This window comes from Triturus cristatus, chromosome 7 (genome assembly GCF_964204655.1).
Source record: "Triturus cristatus chromosome 7, aTriCri1.1, whole genome shotgun sequence".
In the NCBI taxonomy this organism is placed as follows: Eukaryota; Metazoa; Chordata; class Amphibia; order Caudata; family Salamandridae; genus Triturus; species Triturus cristatus.
In genome coordinates, this window is record NC_140590.1 from 1,631,739,858 (window position 1) to 1,631,758,643 (window position 18,786).

The window sequence follows — 18,786 nt, forward strand, 5'->3', positions numbered from 1 at the left end:
ATGTTTAATGCACATTCAGTGGAGTGTTGTGGCAGGAGCAGTACAGGGCCATGCATACCCCACTTTACAATGTTGGCCCATGGAGGGCCAGCCAGAGTCCTTTAGGGAATGACAAGTTCATCGGAAGAGGAAGAGTGCAGTCCGCAGTCTGATTGCTGTGTCATTGGAAACCAAACAGAATATGGCAGTCCATGTTGAGGTCCAAGGTGAGTGTCGCAGAGTGTATCGAGGAACAGCGGAAGGTGATGATGCAGAGGGCAGAACCAAGCAGAAACAGACCATATGTCGGAGATGAATGCTACCGCTTCCTTCTTACGACTAAGGCAGATTCAGCCGCATCTTCGTCCTCTGCTGTTTCATGTGCCTCACATGTGGGTGGTGGTGTTTTGTCTCCAGCACTGTGTGGCAGTGACACCTCAGGGGCCGGAGGTGGAACGTCTGCCGCACTGTGTGGCACTGACACTTTAGGGGGCGGAGATGTGGATGGAGTGGTGGCAGCAGCATTCATCCGCAAAAGGCCTTGTGGCAGCAATGCCATGAGGAGGGTCGGCAGGGCATTGAGGAACCTAGCTACCTCTCGCTGGTGTGCAGCCGTGGCTGCCGTTCTTTCCGCCTGCGTCCGCTCCATGTTCTCCATGATCCTCCGCATGTGTACCAACTCCCGGATGGCACCGCTGGAGCCACTCTGACTAGACAGTTGTTCTTGTCTAGAGTCAGGACTCCAGCGATGTCAGCCATGGATCGTTGGAGAGCATGGAGCGGACTGTGGGTGTTCGTTAGGGACTGTGAGTGGTCCCTGATGGGATTTAGACACCCACGTATTGCATTTGGGGGCATATTATCAAGAAACGGCGTTAAAATTATCCCTGCTTTAGCGGCAGAAAACTGCCGCTAAAGCGGCGATAATGGGCTTGATAATATGCCCTTGAGAATTCCAATAGAAGCCCATGTTCTGGTGTCAACATGGGCTTCTATTGGAATTCTCACCGGCATATTATCAAGCCCATTATCGCCGCTTTAGCAGCAGTTTTCTGCCACTAAAGCGGCGATAATTTTAACGTCGTGCTTGATAATATGCCCCCTAGTTTGGCTGCCATGCGGTTGAACCCCACCCGCACCTGTCAGCCATCTTCTCCTGGCACCCCAACACACGGCATTGGAAGGCCATGTGTTGTTTGTCGGGGTCCTGGGAGGCAGCCGTGATGGTGGGTGCTGCCTGCTGTGTGGCCTGTGCAGGGGGTGGGGTCTCATCGATGCAGCTGGGCTGCCCTGCTCCTGGAGGTGTGTTGACTTAGCTGTCAATGAACTCTTGGAGGGCGTCGGTGTCGAAGGTGTGGAGGTCCTCTTCGTCATCAGAGAAGAGAGGTTCGGTCTGCTTTGCAGGAAGTGTTGGTTTTCCCTCTGCAATGTGAAGGGGAGATGCAGTTTAACATTGTGTTCACATGTATGTTGACGCATTGTACATGTTTACATACAGACTGCATGACATGGTACATTGTGGCTGTTTGGAAGGAGCTGCCTATCTGATGCGGGACAGTGGACATTTTGATGACATCACAGATGTGTTTTGGTACTTGTACATCATCATCTCACATTTCCCTGCTATGCCAAATGTGATTGTCAGTTTCTACTCACAAGCGGCAGCAGTTGTGTCCTCTGTTCTGTTGTGGACGTGTTGCGGTTTGTACCACATTGTTTTCAATGTTGATGTGCTCTGCATGTTATGTGTGTGTGCTGCATTTTTGGAGAGTTGCCCCTGAAGCTCTGATTTTGCTGCTCCTTATCCCTTTCATGCGGTGTGCCTTTGACTTATGTGCTTATACAGTGCTTAGATGTTGCAGACTTTGGTACATTGGTCTCTTGGTGGGAGTTGGGGGTCTGGGGCATGGTTTGTACGCAGATGTGTTGTTGACGTCAGAGGTTGTTTGTGCACGTGGATGTGTCAGAGTGTGACCTGCTCCTTTACAGATGTGGATCCACACTCAGCCACCTCAGTGTCGTGGCGTTCAACATTTCATGATATACTGACTGCAGCAATGCTATTCGTCATGCATGGTCACTTGCATTGTCAGTGTTGCTCATAGACACGCCGCTTTGCTGGGTTTGACACATGTGCATGGGTTGGTTGTGAGATTGGTGGTGTGTGTAAATGTCTGTTAAAATGTAGTTATATGTTTACAGTTGACTAGCCTAAAATTATCAAAGGTGCAATGAATATATTGATATTCAAGTTGTTCCAGTGAAAATTGGTGTAATTTATAGAGTTATTTTTCCTGGTAAATGATGAATCTTTTCTTGTATTTCTAGGTAATGTTGCTTTTATTGTAACTACATTGAAAGTTCGCAAATGTATATTTAATTTAATATGTTCATGTTTTTTTTGGAGTTAGAATTATTAGTAATGGGCATTTTTAGCAGACAATGTTATTAATGTGTACAATACACTATGCGTGTGGGTCTGTTGGTATGATTTTCATATGCATCAGTGGCAGGATTGAGATAATGTTCATTCATAATTATGTAATTGGAGGTACCAGTGTGCTTCATAAAGTAAATGGTAGGAGCAAGTATAAGTGTGCAACTGTGCATGCAAAATGTACGCCACAATGCACCGTCACTGCAACTGTATAAAAAGTGAGTACTGGCTGAATGCGTCACACATGCCCTGGAGTAACTTGGCAACAATGAGTTCCACAAAACAACTCTGTTCACCTGGTCCACTTCACTACTGACCTGCAGCACATGATCACTGGCGATGACGTGCACAGAATGGTGCACCACTACAATACTCTGATTGGTGATCCTGCTGTGCACATGAATAATGTCGTACTGAGAGAAGATCCTTGGGGGACTTCACATATAAGGCTTTTGGCTTCCAATGTGTAAGCTGGCAGCCTGACTCTTTTTGATCTTCCTGTGAGGAAAGAGCATATCCAGTGGAGGGCGGGTATTTGGAAGCCTGTTTTATGTAGTCTTCTGATTAGGGTGTAGTTGGAGATTGTGTCAAAGGGCAGCTGAGAGATCAGGTAGTATGAGGCCCGCTGTTTCTCCACTGTCAAGGGTCGCCCTGATGTCATCTGTTGCTGCAATGATTTCTGGCTCAGTGCTGTGGTTGGGTGGTGTCTAGGAGTTGGTATGGTAGTGAGTGGGTTGCTAGTTGACAGCTTTCTCCGTGGCCTTGGCTGGCTACAGGGTACACCTAACACTTCATCCAGCTTTTGACTCAATCTTGCAATCACGTGGCTGAAGATTCACACATACATAATTTCCCATTGTTAAAAGATGTCAGTCAGTATGCTCATGAGTGTAACTTAATCAGTGAGATTAATGGGGTGTGAATGTCAAATTTCCTAACTGAAAAGCAGTGGGCTGCAGGGTGAGATGACCAAGGTTTGGGATGTATGGACTGTGTCCAAGAGGAACAGGACAATACTCATTTGCAGTAAGTGGGCCTCTGTCTAGAGTGGCACAGTGAGTGGAAAACAATGGATTGGAATGCTGCCCGGAGTGATTGCCACTGGTTAGGCTATTTGTAAACATTCATCCCATCACCTTTTGGGTGTTTGATTGCCAGTAGTATGCCTGGAAAAGACTGCCACAGCTTTCCACGACTACTACTGTCAAGGTTTGTGAATTCCAAAAAGTAGTAGCTTTGCACCCATTCAGATAGAACTTCTATTGGTGCACATTTGCTATTTCTATTTTGTTTGGTAGACCAGTCACCATAGGGCCTGATTCACAAAGGTCACCTATACTTTTGAGTAATATACAATTTTGTGTAAGTTTAGTACTTTTTGGCTTGTAAAAAGATCTGAATGTAAATATTCTCAAAAAGTGTAACTTACATGTCTCCAAAAATTGAAAGGCCTGAGGGCTATTCACAAACTTCATTTTGTAGTAAGTGTTCAGTACTAAAGTAGTACTATAAACATACTACAAAAATACTATTCTCAAACTGAAAATCTAAATTACTACTGCAAAAAATGTAGCACATTTCAAGTGTAGTTTGTGAATAGCTTTTTCTAGTATGTTTGTACTGCTATTGTATTACACAATGTACTACAAAATGCAGTTTATGAATAGCCCTCAGCCCTTAAAGTTAGTGGAGACACATACTTTACACTTTTGGGGTAAATTTACGCTCTATTTTATAAATAGGCAAAAATATGTAAACTTACTAAAAAGTCTAAATTACTCAGAAGTATGTTACCTTTGTGAATCATGCCCTATATATTTAAGTACTCCGAAAACGAACAAGTTAAAAGCTTTTAGAGTAATGCGAACGACAAGAAAAAATGACACAGACAGTAAATCTAACTCAGGGCTCTCAGATCAGATTACCAAGTCAAGAATGTATTGGGGGGGGGGTCACACTTCAAACACCCCCCATCATCACCCGCCCCAACTACCACTCCACCCTTCCCATTAAGCTACATCCCTGTCCTTCCCACCTGGGCCCGGTAGTTCTCCCTGGGGACTCATAATTACGGTCATGTGCAAACCAATGACCTGGAGTCCCTGGTCTGAGATCACTTATTTTAATAGTATTTTCACTGCACACACTCTTCTTCGTCTCTATCATGAGACTATGAGAAGCCTTGATGGTAGAGTTGTGAAATCATTGCATGCAGGAAGGGTTGTATGTTTTCAGTCCTCGCTTTTTACAGATAGTTTTAGCAAGTTTCTGACAGCCCCATGTACTAAGCCCGAGCTGCAAATAGAGGTGGGTGTTCCAGCAAATTGATAAGGTGAGCCGAGCAAGAGCAGAGCCAAGGGTCTGGCTTGGCTGTAAGAGTACTTGCACGAGCCAAGCAATTAAAATGTTTGGCATGTATATCGTGCAAGAAACATAATGTAAAAATATGATACAGTCTCTTCAAAATTCAAAAAAGTGTTTTCCTTTAACATGTAAAAGCAGTTCACCTTAGTTCATCAGATTATATCACCGCATAGACAGACATTTATTAAAAGTGATTGTTTCAAAACATGAACTTAGAAACATTAATGGCTCACCCTCCCCCAACGACAATGCCATCAATAAACTAAGAGGCAAGTCAGTAGACCTGTAAACCTTAAACGTTGCATTGATTGTTACTGTAGATAGAGCAACTTTGTAGTTCTATTAAATCAGTAGTCTATTAAATCAAAGAGGTACTTGTAAAGCACACATCATGAGCTCAAGTATTTATAAGTGCTCTCACATTTGATAACACAGGAAAAGGAGCCTCTGCTAAATAACATGTTTGCCTAGGATCACACAATTTGAACAAGCAGCCCGTATTGATTCCAGATAATCTGGTTTCACATTTTGAAATTCAGCCACCAGATGTATATCGCTGTCTCCCTTCTGTTTTATATCAAATATCACTGGTTTGTCTATTATTCTAGGCCCACAAGCCAACACAAAGCCGACCTGACTCAGGGCTCCCTGACCAACCAAGAGGCTAAGAATGCATTTATTTGGGGGTGTCATACCCTAACCCCCCATACCCTGAAGCTATGCTCCTTATTATGCTCTATCCAGTTTTCACACTAATGAAGCCACAGAAGCTGTTAGTATTCTGTTACCTCCCGAGCACTTAAAAAGTCATTATTAATGGCGTCTGACAGTCCTCTGAGCAATGAGAGAAACCCTTGCAATCAAAGTTGGCACTGCGGTGTGTGAGGGAGAGAACAGAACAGTGCCATATTTAGGGCCTGCGTCACAGTCCTCCTGGTGTTGATGGAGAGCCACCTGAAGACTTTGTAGAGCATGCACCACCCCTCGTTCGGGACTCTGGTGGCCGTCTGAGTTAAATCCACCTCCTCTTCCAGTGGCTTCTGCCAGGAATTTAGGGTTCAAGTTTGACTCACAACTTACTGGCAAAGAGCAAATCTCTCATGTTTCCTCATTGTGTTTCTGGAAGTTGAAGGCTCTGAGGAGATTCCTTCACTCCCTGCCTATGGACTGTAGGAAGACCGTGGTACATGCATTAGTCACTTCTCAGCTTGACTACGCTAATAGCCTTTACCTGGGTCTCCCTGAGTATTTGCTCAGGAGGCTACAGATTATTCAAAATGTGGCAGCAAGGCTCATTAGGAACATGCCAATGCAACATCACTTTACCCCTCATCTACGTAGTCTACACTGGTTGCCTGTAAAAAGAAGGATAGCGTATAAAGCACTGACCCTGGCGCATAGAGCAATTAGAGATACTGGTCTTCGATATTTGAAGCAGACACTTCGGATATAAAGCCAGAACAGAGTACTTAGATCGAATGACCAAATAATACTGGTTATTCCTTGCTTTGCAAAGGCCAGGATCAGTGGCCGTGCCTTCTCGGTGAAAACTGCTACACCATGGAACTCTATGCTTGAACATTTGAGGAAGACCAAGTCGGAATCTTTGTTTAAGAAAGCTTTAAAAACCTGGCTCTTTAGCCTCCCCTAGAGCCCATGGCCTAGTCTTGGCCTCTCCCTAAAGGTTGAATGCACTGTCTGCGCCGGGACACTTCCGTTGGAGGTAGCCATGCGCTCTAGAAGCTTAAATAATAATAATAATAATGCACAGAGTGTGGCAGTAAGCTGAGGAGACAGCATTGAGCTGACGTTTCATGGAGAGTACGCTGTCCAGGATGACGCAGAGGTTGCATGCGTGGTCTTTCAGCGTGGGTCCAAGTTCTGCTGGCCACCTGGAGTCGTTCCAGAAGGAGGTGTGTTTGCCAAAGATCAGTACTTTAGTATTGCCCGTGTTGAGCGCACCTGCTAGCCACAGTTGGGACATTATTAAGTGTCTACATGGAGGTTACTGCACCTCTCGTGTATACTACGTGCTAGAGGACGCTGAGCTATGTGGATCTGCTCGCATTTCACTGAGGGACTCATTGGAAGAGGCAGTGATCGGGAATGTCCAAGGGGAGGACTGTAGTTTATGGCGCCACTACTCACTGTGCCAATCACTGTTGGGGATAAGGAGTACCTGGTAGTACCACATCCAGAATCAGGCACAGGCCACTACGATCTGTCCAGTCCCATTGCAATACATTGTTGTGGCTACAGGAAATACCATTGGGAGAAATAGCAGTCCTCTCTCTACGGCCGATCCACTCCACCAATGAAAGGACACTGGGCTGGTTTTTAAACCGTCGCGCGACTCCCTCGTTGTGTGAACCCACATACAATCCGAAACGCGTCTGTGAGGTCTAATTTTAAATAAATGTGAGTGGTACCAATTCATGCTTCAGTCTGGTGGTGTGACAAAGTGATTTCGCTGTGAGCCCGAGCTGTGTCGGAGCCAGTCGTACTACAAGCAGGCTGTATTGAGGGGATATATATATGTGTGTGTGTTGCAGACTTGAGTGCTGCAGCTGGTTACCAGCGGAGTATTAAAATGCAGTGTCTGCGATTAGTCTTTGAGGCTCATATTTATCATGGGTTTGCGTCACCCTTGTGCCACACAAGGGGGCGAAAGGGCAACCTTGAATGCTATTTACCAAGCCATGCAAGTCTCTGCCAGTTGTTACTCTGCCCCAGGGAGGGGTTACATGGGCAGGGCGTGGGTGCTCCCATGCCTCCACCCATTTATTTTGGCCTTCTCTCGGATCTACAATTAGTGGTAGACCTGGGAATGTGTCAAAATGTTATGCCTCCTTAGGGTAGGCATAAGAGGAGAACTATCTTTATCTCTCCTCATTTTTTCCCCTTTCGGCGTGTGCTGCAGAGTATAGCACACATAGAAAGAGGAAATGCCCTCTGAGAATTGTTTTTGTGCAGGAAGGTGTCAATTCCTGCACTAACACAATCCTATCTACAAGGCATGTACGTACCCTTGCACCTTGATGCAAGGGTGCCTGTGCTGGTACTAGGCAGCACATTGTGTGCCAGCGCGGGCACAGAGCAGGAATACAAAGTATAAGGTTAAATATGGCGTGTTCCTGCCCTCTCTCTTTCAAGCAGCAGAGCAAGGTGAGCATTTTAAAGGAAAAAGTAATGTATCCTTTTGGATTGTGTGCTGCTCGAAGGTTTTCTGGAGTTTTATTTTCACATTGGGGGACATCAGATATTATTTAGCATCGGCCAGTCAATTTGTTGTTGTTATTTTTACAGTCGGGGTGGGGGAAATTTGGGGCAAGACCAGTTAACAAAACAGAGAGTCATGGGGTTGCAGGGGAGATATGTATTCCAGAGAAAAACACAGGATGTTGGTGGGGTAGCATTTGAGGGGAGCACGCAGAGGAGAGAAGGAAAGAGCTGGAAAACACATGCACTCTCTGTAGTGCTTAAGCAAAAAGAAAAACATTGTTCCTTAAAAGTGAGCAGTGGAAGGATAGAAGCGAGATCCAGCCAATCAGAGTGGTGGTAAAGAGGCTGCAAGGACAGGCAGACGTGCAGAAATAAGTAAAGCTGTGGAATAGAAAGCAAGCAAATAAGACAGCAAAACCAACCAATGGTAAGCGATGATCGGGCTGTAAGCTCTTGGTAAGACTATAATATGTCTATCACAACCAGACAGCTTGCTCTGTCTGGTAGGCTCAATCTAAAAGCGACTTGGCTATGATGCCTAAGAATTTCACCCAACAGGAACAGAATCTGAAACACAAAACTAGATGTAATTGTGTGACAACAGAGGACCATACTACTGGGCACGTGTGGAACATATGGCAAAGATCTTCAATTATACAGAAAACACTACAGCCTATGAATTGCATAATTCCACTGGCCATGTGTATTATAAACAATATGTCTTATTGCATTGTATTGAATTATGGATTTAATATAGCACTGCATGCCCATTGTGGAGAGAAACGGAGCAACAACAGAGCTCAAGTTTAAGGTCAATGAACTCGGGGGTGACTTGCAATATCTTTTTTTCAGTACAGTTAAATGCACTTTGTTCCTTGTGGTGTCTTCTCACTTTTTTCCCTCCACTTCCAGACTTCTTGTAAGGGTTATTTGGAGTCAAAATATAGTCTGGTTGTAGACAGAGAGAGTATATGTAAAAACCATAGGACAGGAATCAAATCAATGTGCAGCCTGTTACTTGTGGCAAGAAAATATTCACAGTAGTTACTTCAAAGCACTTTCACAGCCTGCTGCCTGTTTTAAAATGCATGGGAACCTGCATATGTCTTTTCTCCTGAACTCTAGCAGTGCACAAAGGTCAATGGAGATTTCCTTATCAGCTATTGATTGTAAAGTGCTGGAAAAAAATCTCATGCAAGTCATTTGAAATGAGAGCCTCTAGCTTCATCATTAAATGTTTACTTGGAAGTTGCATCGGTTCTTGGTAGGTTTTTTTTAAGACTGTCTGCTACTGACTGCACACATTGTGCCTTCATAACTCAGATTTATAAACTTTTATAGGATACTTTTTGACTCAGACCTGGCCTCGAACACATTTTAATATTTACTTTTCATGTCACAAGTAGGCTATTTTAACAACAGTATATGTATGCCAATTCAAAACATATGTCAGTACTCCAAGCATTACATGGAATAAAATAGCCCCAGCTTCTTGTAATTAGAATATTGTAACTCATCAAGGTTTTCAGAGACAATAGAGATGGATGAGGTCAAAGGCCAAATGACTTTTACGAAGTAATTGAACTTCACGAGGACTAGGACTTGCAATTTCCTTATTATTTACATTTGTGGCTCATTCATTCCATAGAATACACAATTCCCTCATATACCATGCATGCATGTAACAACAAAACAATTAGCACAATCAAAATATCAAAACACTCAATGTGCACATATATTACATTCAGTGTGAACACAATTGCAGGTTTGCTCATTTTAATGCCGGTGAGCACAGAGTGCTGACAAAAAGAACAGCATACACACATCCACATATATTTCCTGTTTGGGTGCTTTTATTGATCAAGATGCGGTGATATAAACCAATATTTGAAAGGAAAACATGAAATGTGGGAACTATGATATGGTTATCAGTGAAATACTGGTTATATCATTATAGCAGCTTCCTAACCACTCTGCAATGCTTTATTAATGTTAGGGTCACTGGGATGATACTGCAAGGTTATTTAAATTGTGTGACAAAAGGCCAAATTATGCAGAACATTCTCTGGCAGTATTATTTTCATCTATTTGAGCTAAAAACAACATTTTGTGAAAGCTGAACATTATGCAAAATATGTGGCAAATGTGGTAGAGCCATACTTATGAGGTAAACACTGCAGCCACAGAATCTTATAAATCCAATGGCCCTCATCATTGTCCATTGTTTTAGCAACAATGTATTCATAAGAGATAAAGCTAAACATTATAATTCCAATTATTACCCATTGTTCACTTCACTTTGAAAAAATAGCTTTTTCAAGCTAAGTACCCCATAATAAACATGTAAACTAAGATACATAAAGAGTATTGTGTTATATGGTCCTATTTTGCTAACTCAGGGTTCTGGTGAAATTTACAAACGACTTGGTCTTTGGCATCGTGGTTTGTGATATCATCAGAAGTGTACAGCACAGCTTCATAGTAGACCATGTTACATGGATACCCATTATATATCTCCTCTCTCTCTTATATATATATATATATATATATACATACATACACACACACGGCCTCATACAGTGTAATTTGCAATTTATAACCATTGTTGAGTGTCGGGAGAGGCCAGGCTCATGAGAGGCCAAGCCTTGAGTGGCTTATGATGCCCCTACCTCCCACTACAATGGTAATAATTAGCATATTATACCCTGCGCATATACATATATGGTTTATGCCATGGCATTCTTTTGTGTGTGATTTTGTCAACAAAAGGTATTTTACCAAAACGTGGAAGTAAGGGGTTACATTTTTGTTATAAGGTAAAGAAAAATCACATTGAAGAGCCCTCCTGACTATTAGTGTGCGTGTAGGTGTTTTTGTTGTTGTTCTGCTGTGCTTATAACCAAAGTCACTGAAATTATGCGTTCCTAAGGACTTGGCGTTTTACGCATAACTATGAATCATCTGATTATCTATCCTCTGCTGCAAAGTCTGTGGATTTTAACAAATAATGTTGTTTTCAGATCAAAAATTAGCAAAAATGTGTTAGAACACCTTTTCCTGCACAGTAGAAGGCCATTTGAAAAGTGGACTGTAGCGGCGGCCGGCACATGTAAGCGCAGTGTGACGTGGCAGGGGGGTAAGCTGACAGACGCTGGAATAGGTATAATTTATTTATATAATTATACCTTTTCCATCGTCTGTTGACTCCCCCCCCCCCCATTCCATCCCAACCAACCCCACCGCGTTTACCTATGCCGGCCTCGGTTGACTGGTCATCTTTCACTTGCTTATTGATGTATTTGGGTGTTAAACTGGTACCAGTAAGGTAAAATATTTGCCCAGACAGTGTTAAAATGTGCTACCATGTGCAAAAAGGGCAAAATAATGCAGTAATAATATTACGAAATGGGCCCTACTACTCGGCATTATTTGCCGTTAATTGCTGCATAATTCAGTCAATCCTGCCACATAATTTGGTCCTCTCCTCCCACATAATTCCAGTGGTCCTGCTTATAACACATGCATGCCAACAGGCTCAATTCAGACCGGATACTACTGCCTAAAATTGCCTCTGTTTCAATGTCAGTCAATGGGGGACATAAATTGCCCCCATTTTTTACTGATTTTACTCTTTCCTGTTTCGAAATGTTGGCTTTTATGATAGCATGACTATTCAAATGTTAGCATTTACCAGTAAAGTTAACTGAATCTTTCGAAATGTGTGCTTTATTTTTTAGACATAACAAAACCCTTGTTTCATGTATTGTGGCCGTTTTACACACTGGGGCTTATTTAGAACCCCATTTGCGCAGCCGGTGCGGTCACTTTTATTGATGCACCACTTTTATTGACGCACCTGCAGAGCAATTGACTTTCCCATATTTACAAGGCCATGTAAAGTCCCCTGCACGACTTCTCATGGCCCTGTGAATATGTTTCCCTTTCACGCATAACTCTGCGTCAAAGGAGCCTTCCATGAGTGTTGCTGTGCGTGTTCCCACTTAACATCCATGGAACTTGACGCATTCCCAGATTTACTACATTTTGTAAACCTGGGAATGCGTCAGAATCCTCCGCCATCGGACTTCGGATCAGGGAGTCAAGATTGCCTCTCTCTTACTTGCAGTCTGTGGGGTGGTAGGATGGTGGAAGCCATAGGAGGGACATTTTGCACTGAACTCTACTGAAAGACCGCAGACTGTGCCTATCTGCTTTTATGACGTCACTCATCGCCATGTTACTCGTTACCTGTAATATTGTAATCCAGGTGACTAGTGACATCATTTTCTTGGCCCTAAAGAGCTCTGACTAGAGAATTGCTTGTCAAAATTTTTTATGGGAGGCCTTTTTAAGGTGATTCGAGTCTTCTAGGCACGCTTACAACACGGCATTGAAGATCCAGCATTTAATCCTTCCAAGGTCGGTAAATTTAGTCAGTAGTTTAATATATTATCTACAGTGCTTAAAACGTAGATTAAGATGCAAGAGCTGTATAAAACTCACTATCTGCACTATAAAGTGCCAGTAACAGATGTTATTATAACCCAATTAAGTCGTGCTGTTTTTATCAACTTTGAAAAATGAAAAACAGAGTAACCGGGCCTCTGAACTTTAACCCACCGCACAAAAGACCTTGCTGCAGACACGCAAGCCCACTGAGCTTTCTTCCCATTTGTTTCTTGTAGGCACCCTAAGGGGAAATTTACTTTGAGGGGAAAGACGTTGGGTGGCGAGGGGGCTCGCGAGGAAGGCCTTGAAGCATTAATCATGTGACAACCTCAGCTGCTTTCATGAGTGGAGTATTTTGAGACAATAGGTTAATATGTCACAGATTAGGGGTCACTTATTTTTAGGAAAACGTGCCCACACACCGCTTTAACATTCAAAATGTGTCATTTGCATTAAGGCACGTCATAGTTTACAGTGCATGGCTCTTTGTATTTAGATATTTATTCTGCATTTTATACACGTCTATTTGAAAACAAGTGTTGACAGATTGCCAGGGCACTGTCGGAAAAATATAATAGCAATACACAACCTTTATTCCTGAAACTTCCTAGGACCAGGTCACCGCTCCGGAGAGTGTGAAACAACCTGTGATTGGCTGTTTATAGTTCCGTGAACCAGTAATCAGCAACATGTCACTGTTTAAAAGTAGCACCGAACCAGTGACTGCATTTCCATAGCACCTAATGCCAATCGGGATAGTGTTTAAGGCGCGGCCAGTTTAGAACTTTGAAGCTGAGGCTTCCCATCATACAGTGCGTCTGAAAGAAGCTGGTAGCTGGACGGATCGCTCCTATCTCTTGTAGAAGCACTGACTATCCCAGGATGCCTGTTTGCTGCTGAGAAGTGCTGGTACTCTTCCATTAGACCTCTGCTAAAAAGTGCAGGAACGCTCCCTTTAAAATCAGGGCACTGCAGATACTCAGTACCTGCCCACTTCAAGCACAGCTCTTATCCCCATGAACATTTGTCCTGTGTTAGAACAACAATGCATGCAAAACCCCCATGATGGAGAGATAATGTTGCAGACATATGTTGCAGGTCCACTAGGTTGCATGCACCACTCACTTCCTATACAGTGCAAAGTTCTAGAGCCAAGCACTAGCCGACTGGCTCCTTTGACGCACTGTGGTTCAAGATTGACAGGAAGTTCCACCAGTGGACATTGGTTCCACCAGTGGCCATTGTGTCACTCGAGCACCTTCATATATCCTTCAGTGGTAGGCCAGCTTCCCCCTTCTCTTCGACTCCTGGGTACCACATAACCTCCTTGGACTCTGGAACCTTGAAGTAGGGTTGGTCGTCGAAGCAGAACTCATCGGGTGGCTGGCCAAGGAAGGGCATCTTCAGCAGCAGCCCAGTGATGTAGCCACCAACTAGGGAGACTGCAAACGTAACCCCAAATCCAGCAGCTTGGTAGAGGGCCTGGTCGGTGGGACTGCGTCCAGTCGCTGCTACCTCGGTTGAGGTAATTGCCGGTGTATCATGCTCTGCTGCCCTGTCTGGGAAGATTTCGTAGAGGCTGGGTCCGTAACTTGCCTCCGAAGAGCATAGTATGGCCACAATGCTCCCCACAGTGCCCACGATGCCTGGTAGGCCGTGTAGGTTGTGAATTCCGCACTGATCCTGCAAGTGGAGCGTCTGGGACAGAAAGGGAGTCAGGTACCGAAAACCAAAGACACAGACCATGGCCCCCAGGCAACCCAGTCCAAAGGCCCCCGCTGGCGTAATCATCAGGTCTGCTGCGGCGCCCACAGCCACCCCTCCAGCCAGAGTGGCATTCTGCACATGGACCAAGTCAAGTTTCCCCTTCTTGTCCATCAAACTTGACAAGGCAAATGTGGTCAGGGTGCAGGAGCTCAAGGCAATAAAGGTGTTGAGGACAGCGCGGTGCTGAGCATCACCAGGGCGCGCGAGCACCGCATTGAAGCTTGGCCAGTAAATCCAGAGAAAGAAGGTTCCCAAGAGCGAGAGAAGATCAGACAAGGAAGTGGTCGCCTCCTTGGGGTGCCCACTCTTGAGGCGTGGCCTGTAGAGGATCTGAGTAACGCCAAGACCAAAGTAACAAGCAAAGACATGGATGGCGATGGTCCCGCTCACGTCCACCACCTTGAGATACGTGGTAAGGAGCCACTCGTTGACCACAAACAGTGGGATCTCAAGGATAGCCATCAGCAGCAGCTGGACAGGACTGGTCTTGCCCAGCACTGCCCCAGCGGAGATCAAGACCACGACTGAAGCAAACTCGGCATTGAGGACGTTCTCCATTCCCAGGTGGATCTTCCCATCCCAGTAGTGGTGGAAAAACCCTTGGACTAGCAGCGCCCACTGGATGCCGAAGTTGCCCACCAGGAAGTTGAAGGCCATGGCGCTGAAGCCGTAAAGTTTCATGAACGCCAGCAGGAGGCCCAGGCCCACGAACAGCATGGCGTGGATGTCCTTGAAGAGCGGGAAGACGGCGTACAGGCTGTTGTCCATCGGTCTGGTCGCGTTGGTCTGGGCAGTGGCATCGGCGTGTTCATCGTAGACCACAAACACAATAAACATTGCCAGCAGCGCCCCCTGCAGCAGCAGAAGCAGAGCGGGCAGGCGGCACCGCAGGTTGGTGGAGAACACCTTGGACATCCTGACGGAACCGGAAGATGCTCCGCGCGAGAGGAGACGCAAGAGCGCGAGCCACCGTCAGGCGCCGCAACTTATACCGAGTTCCAAGCCAGGGCCGCCCTGCCATTGGCTGGAGGCCAGCAGTGTAATTGCTGCAATTATCGGGCTTCATCGATGAGCGTGAACTCTGACCGCAGACACTTGCGAGAAGGGTTACATATTACCTTTTATTGCCCTCGTTAGAGAGAAAACATGCTCCGACCCGGGCAATGTGATGGCCTGGTGAGCCAAGGCACTCTTTCTTCCGTCAGCTCGCTGGAAAGCTACAACTTCCCCTACCACTGCTGCAGTAAATATGCAAGTGAGGGGCCTGGGGCGTTGTTGGGCGGTGGCAGAGGTTATCTGAAATCTAGGGGTCGTGGAAGAACTCTCAAGCGAGAGGATGTGGCGTGACGGCCAGATCAGCCGACTTTGGCGCTGAACACCTGATTCCAGTCTCGGCGTCGGCTGAACAGCCTGTGATTTTCGGCAAATCACTGCCTACCAAAAATGAATGTGTCCTTAGGTAATGTAACTGCTGCTCATGGAAAGCACTCCAATACTTTCTGGCTATATAAAAACTACAAAAAAGGAGGAAGGCTGTGGAAAAAGCCTGGATTGCGCACCTGTTTTTAACTGAGACTGCCAGTGCCACCCAGTACCTGTGAAAGAAATGCTGGGCTGGGGCAATACCAGTCACATCTCAGGCAACCTGTGTGATTTATACAGTAAAGAATGAGTTAGTACTTTCACTTCGTGCTCACTAGATCGCAATATAAACTTGTCAGTCCAAAGTAAGGACCGGATGTAAGAAGCGTTCAGTCGCAAAAAGTGGTCACAAGTTGGGCGCTCACTTTTTGCACCTTGACTTTGATTTTGTGATATGACCATTGTACCAGTGGTCTGCGTCAGAAAATCTCCAGTCGCGAAATGTCGCAGAACAACATGCTTAGTGACTATTAATTAATTACACCACTGTTTTTAACCCCATGTTATTGGCTACCAAACAGGCATGGAGAGACCTGCAAGGAGCAGCTGACCACTTTCCTTGTATTTGCATTGCCAACATGGAAAGTTCTCATTTTGCAGTTGTGACTGCAATTGGCTTTGTGCAGCTGACCCTCTGTGGGAGACAAATACAACGATTATGATAATTAGGGCTCAAAAGGGTGAAAAAACCAAGATTGTCAATAATTCCAAATATTAATATTAGAGCACCATCCTGTTTCCTATAAAACTATCATCACTTTAGAAAATGTTGCATGTTTCGCTCAAGTGAAAAAGGTTTAAGGATCTTTATCAGGAGAATGATTTAATAACTGATTCTAGATGTTGATTCCCTTCTAGCAAATATGTGAGACCTGATGTCGCTGTTTCAGACAGTGCCGAGGTTCCTTTTGAGTTCAGCCAGGTCTTTTTACAATGAGTTCACAGAAATGACACAGCCCCAGCTACCCTGGCCTTTCAAATGCACCCGCCTGTTGCCAATTATTCAAGTTTCCCTACTGAACAGGCCAGATCTGCAGGTAAGCCGAAGAATCGACTTATAGATTTCTGGCTTTTTTATTTCTGTGGATAGTAAGCTCAACCACCAAAGAACACAGGCAGTCCAAAATCATCAATTTAGAATTAGCAATCTCCCAGGTAATTTGTTCTGTGCTGCAACATTTGTATGCACGATGGACTCCATCCACACGTTTGACCACCATCCAGGCAAGGGCTACCTAAAATGGTTGTTTTGACTCAGGAAGGAATTAGATGTCATGGTAAGACCAACATGGAACATGCCAGCCATTGCACCTAACTACCAAGTTGACTACGGGTTGAGGTAGAATTTGCAGCGTTGCTTTGCACATAAGGCAAAAAAATTGGCTGCATCATATTCACACCACATTGCGTACCAATGATGTCTTCGGCCACAAAACCCCCCAATAATGACCTGTTTGTATGAGGCTAAACATCATTTAGTATTGGGCCACAGCAAATGCCTGAGATCTCGGCTCATCATGGCATAGCTTTCAGTACTATGGGCCATATTATCAAGGAACGGCGATAACATTATCGCCGATTTAGCGGCAGGAAACTGACGTTAAAGCGGCGATAATGGGCTTGATAATATACTGCAGAGAATTCCAATAGAACCCCAGGTTCACACCAGAACATGGGCTTCTATGGGAATTCACAAGGGCATATTATCAAGCCCATTATCGCCGCTTTAGCGTCAGTTTCGTGCCGCTAAAGCGGCGATAATGTTATCGCCGTTCCTTGATAATATGGCCCAAATTTCTTTATGCATTTGACCACCCATGCGTTAATTGAGTAGTATGTGTAATTTTCACACAATTACACTTTAAACCTGAAAATATCACGATCACCCTTTGCGCATTGCTTGTGCCTGTTTTCTTTTGCATGCCTCTATTTGATCTGGCTTCTGTAGGATCCTAGGTGTGCTAGCGCTGCTCCTGCCCACTTTGCCTGTATTATCTAAGCGCTACATGATGGAGTGCCATTCAGCACTGCGCTTATGTCAACCTTCAGCACAAAAGTCCATTTGCATGCTGAGGTTGACGCTGTTCTACGTCGATTAGCGTTGCAATGGCTCCTGCGAGCAGTTGCGTCAATCTGGGCCTAGGTCCTAGAACTGAAATACGCGATAGCCTCTTTGGCAGCGTGATTTGAGATTTGCAAACGAGCAACCATCAGGCCCTATCTGCGATGCCAGGGTTTCCATGAAATGACGTCAGAGCAATGGGCAGGACTCTGTCTCCTGATCCTACCTGCGATTGGCCTGTCAGTCTAGAGGCCGCTTTGGTCCTCTGTTTTGCCACAATCTGTCCCTTGCCTGAGCCTCAGAAAGGGTCTTGTTGATTCACCACAAGGTCACAGTGCACAAGAGCAATGTCAAATGTGCACGTTTTCAAACGGTGTTGTTGAACTAGCTGCATGACACAAACACAACTCAGGTGGAAGGATTTTGGGAGACTCAGGCAAATTGTCGTTTTGACGTTCTGGCACTCTCTGTACTATAGCAAGGCCTTTTTTTGAGGGCGGGTGTTGCTGGCAGTGGCAGGTACACTCTGTACCCATTTGTGTTTGTTCTGTGAAGCAGATGCCTGCTACCGTCTCAGTGTAGCTCTGGACTTGTTCATCCATTTCGACGTTTGGGCAGTCTCGTGTGAAGCGTGGGCTTTACCCTCAACACTTCATTAGGAGTGTCAATACATCAGAAACATCAAATATCCCAGTAACACCAGGGGCAGATTTATTAAGCCTTTGAGCAGGTGTAAAGTCACACAAGGTGATGCAAACGGTGCAAAATCTTGATAAAGTATTTAGGCCAAATGTTGGACGTGCAAAATAGCGCCTCGCAAATTGCGAGTCTTTTGTGACTCGCAATTTGCGAGGCGCTATTTTGCAAGTACAACACTGTTAGCGATTCCCAATGGAGTCGCAAATTGAGAGGCTCATGAATATTAATGAGCCTCTCGCAATTTGCGACCCCATTGAGAATGACAGGCCCTCCCAGGGATGGTGGCCTGCTGGGGTCAGTAGACCACCATGCCTGGGACTGCTTTTAAATAAAGCAGTTATTTTTTTTAAATGCAGAAGAGCACGTTTTAAGAAAGCGGGCTGCA

The 18,786-nt window shown here is 45.0% G+C and overlaps 1 pseudogene across 1 annotated transcript; it reads right to left on the reverse strand.

The window, feature by feature from the left end:
- Positions 1-1,196: 1,196 nt before the first annotated feature.
- LOC146812586 (ammonium transporter Rh type C pseudogene) lies at positions 1,197-15,200 on the reverse strand (annotated as a pseudogene). Its single transcript, XR_014966874.1, has 2 exons — positions 13,041-15,200; positions 1,197-1,401 (listed from the first exon to the last, which is right to left on the reverse strand). The product of XR_014966874.1 is annotated as an ammonium transporter Rh type C pseudogene (transcript).
- Positions 15,201-18,786: the final 3,586 nt, after the last annotated feature.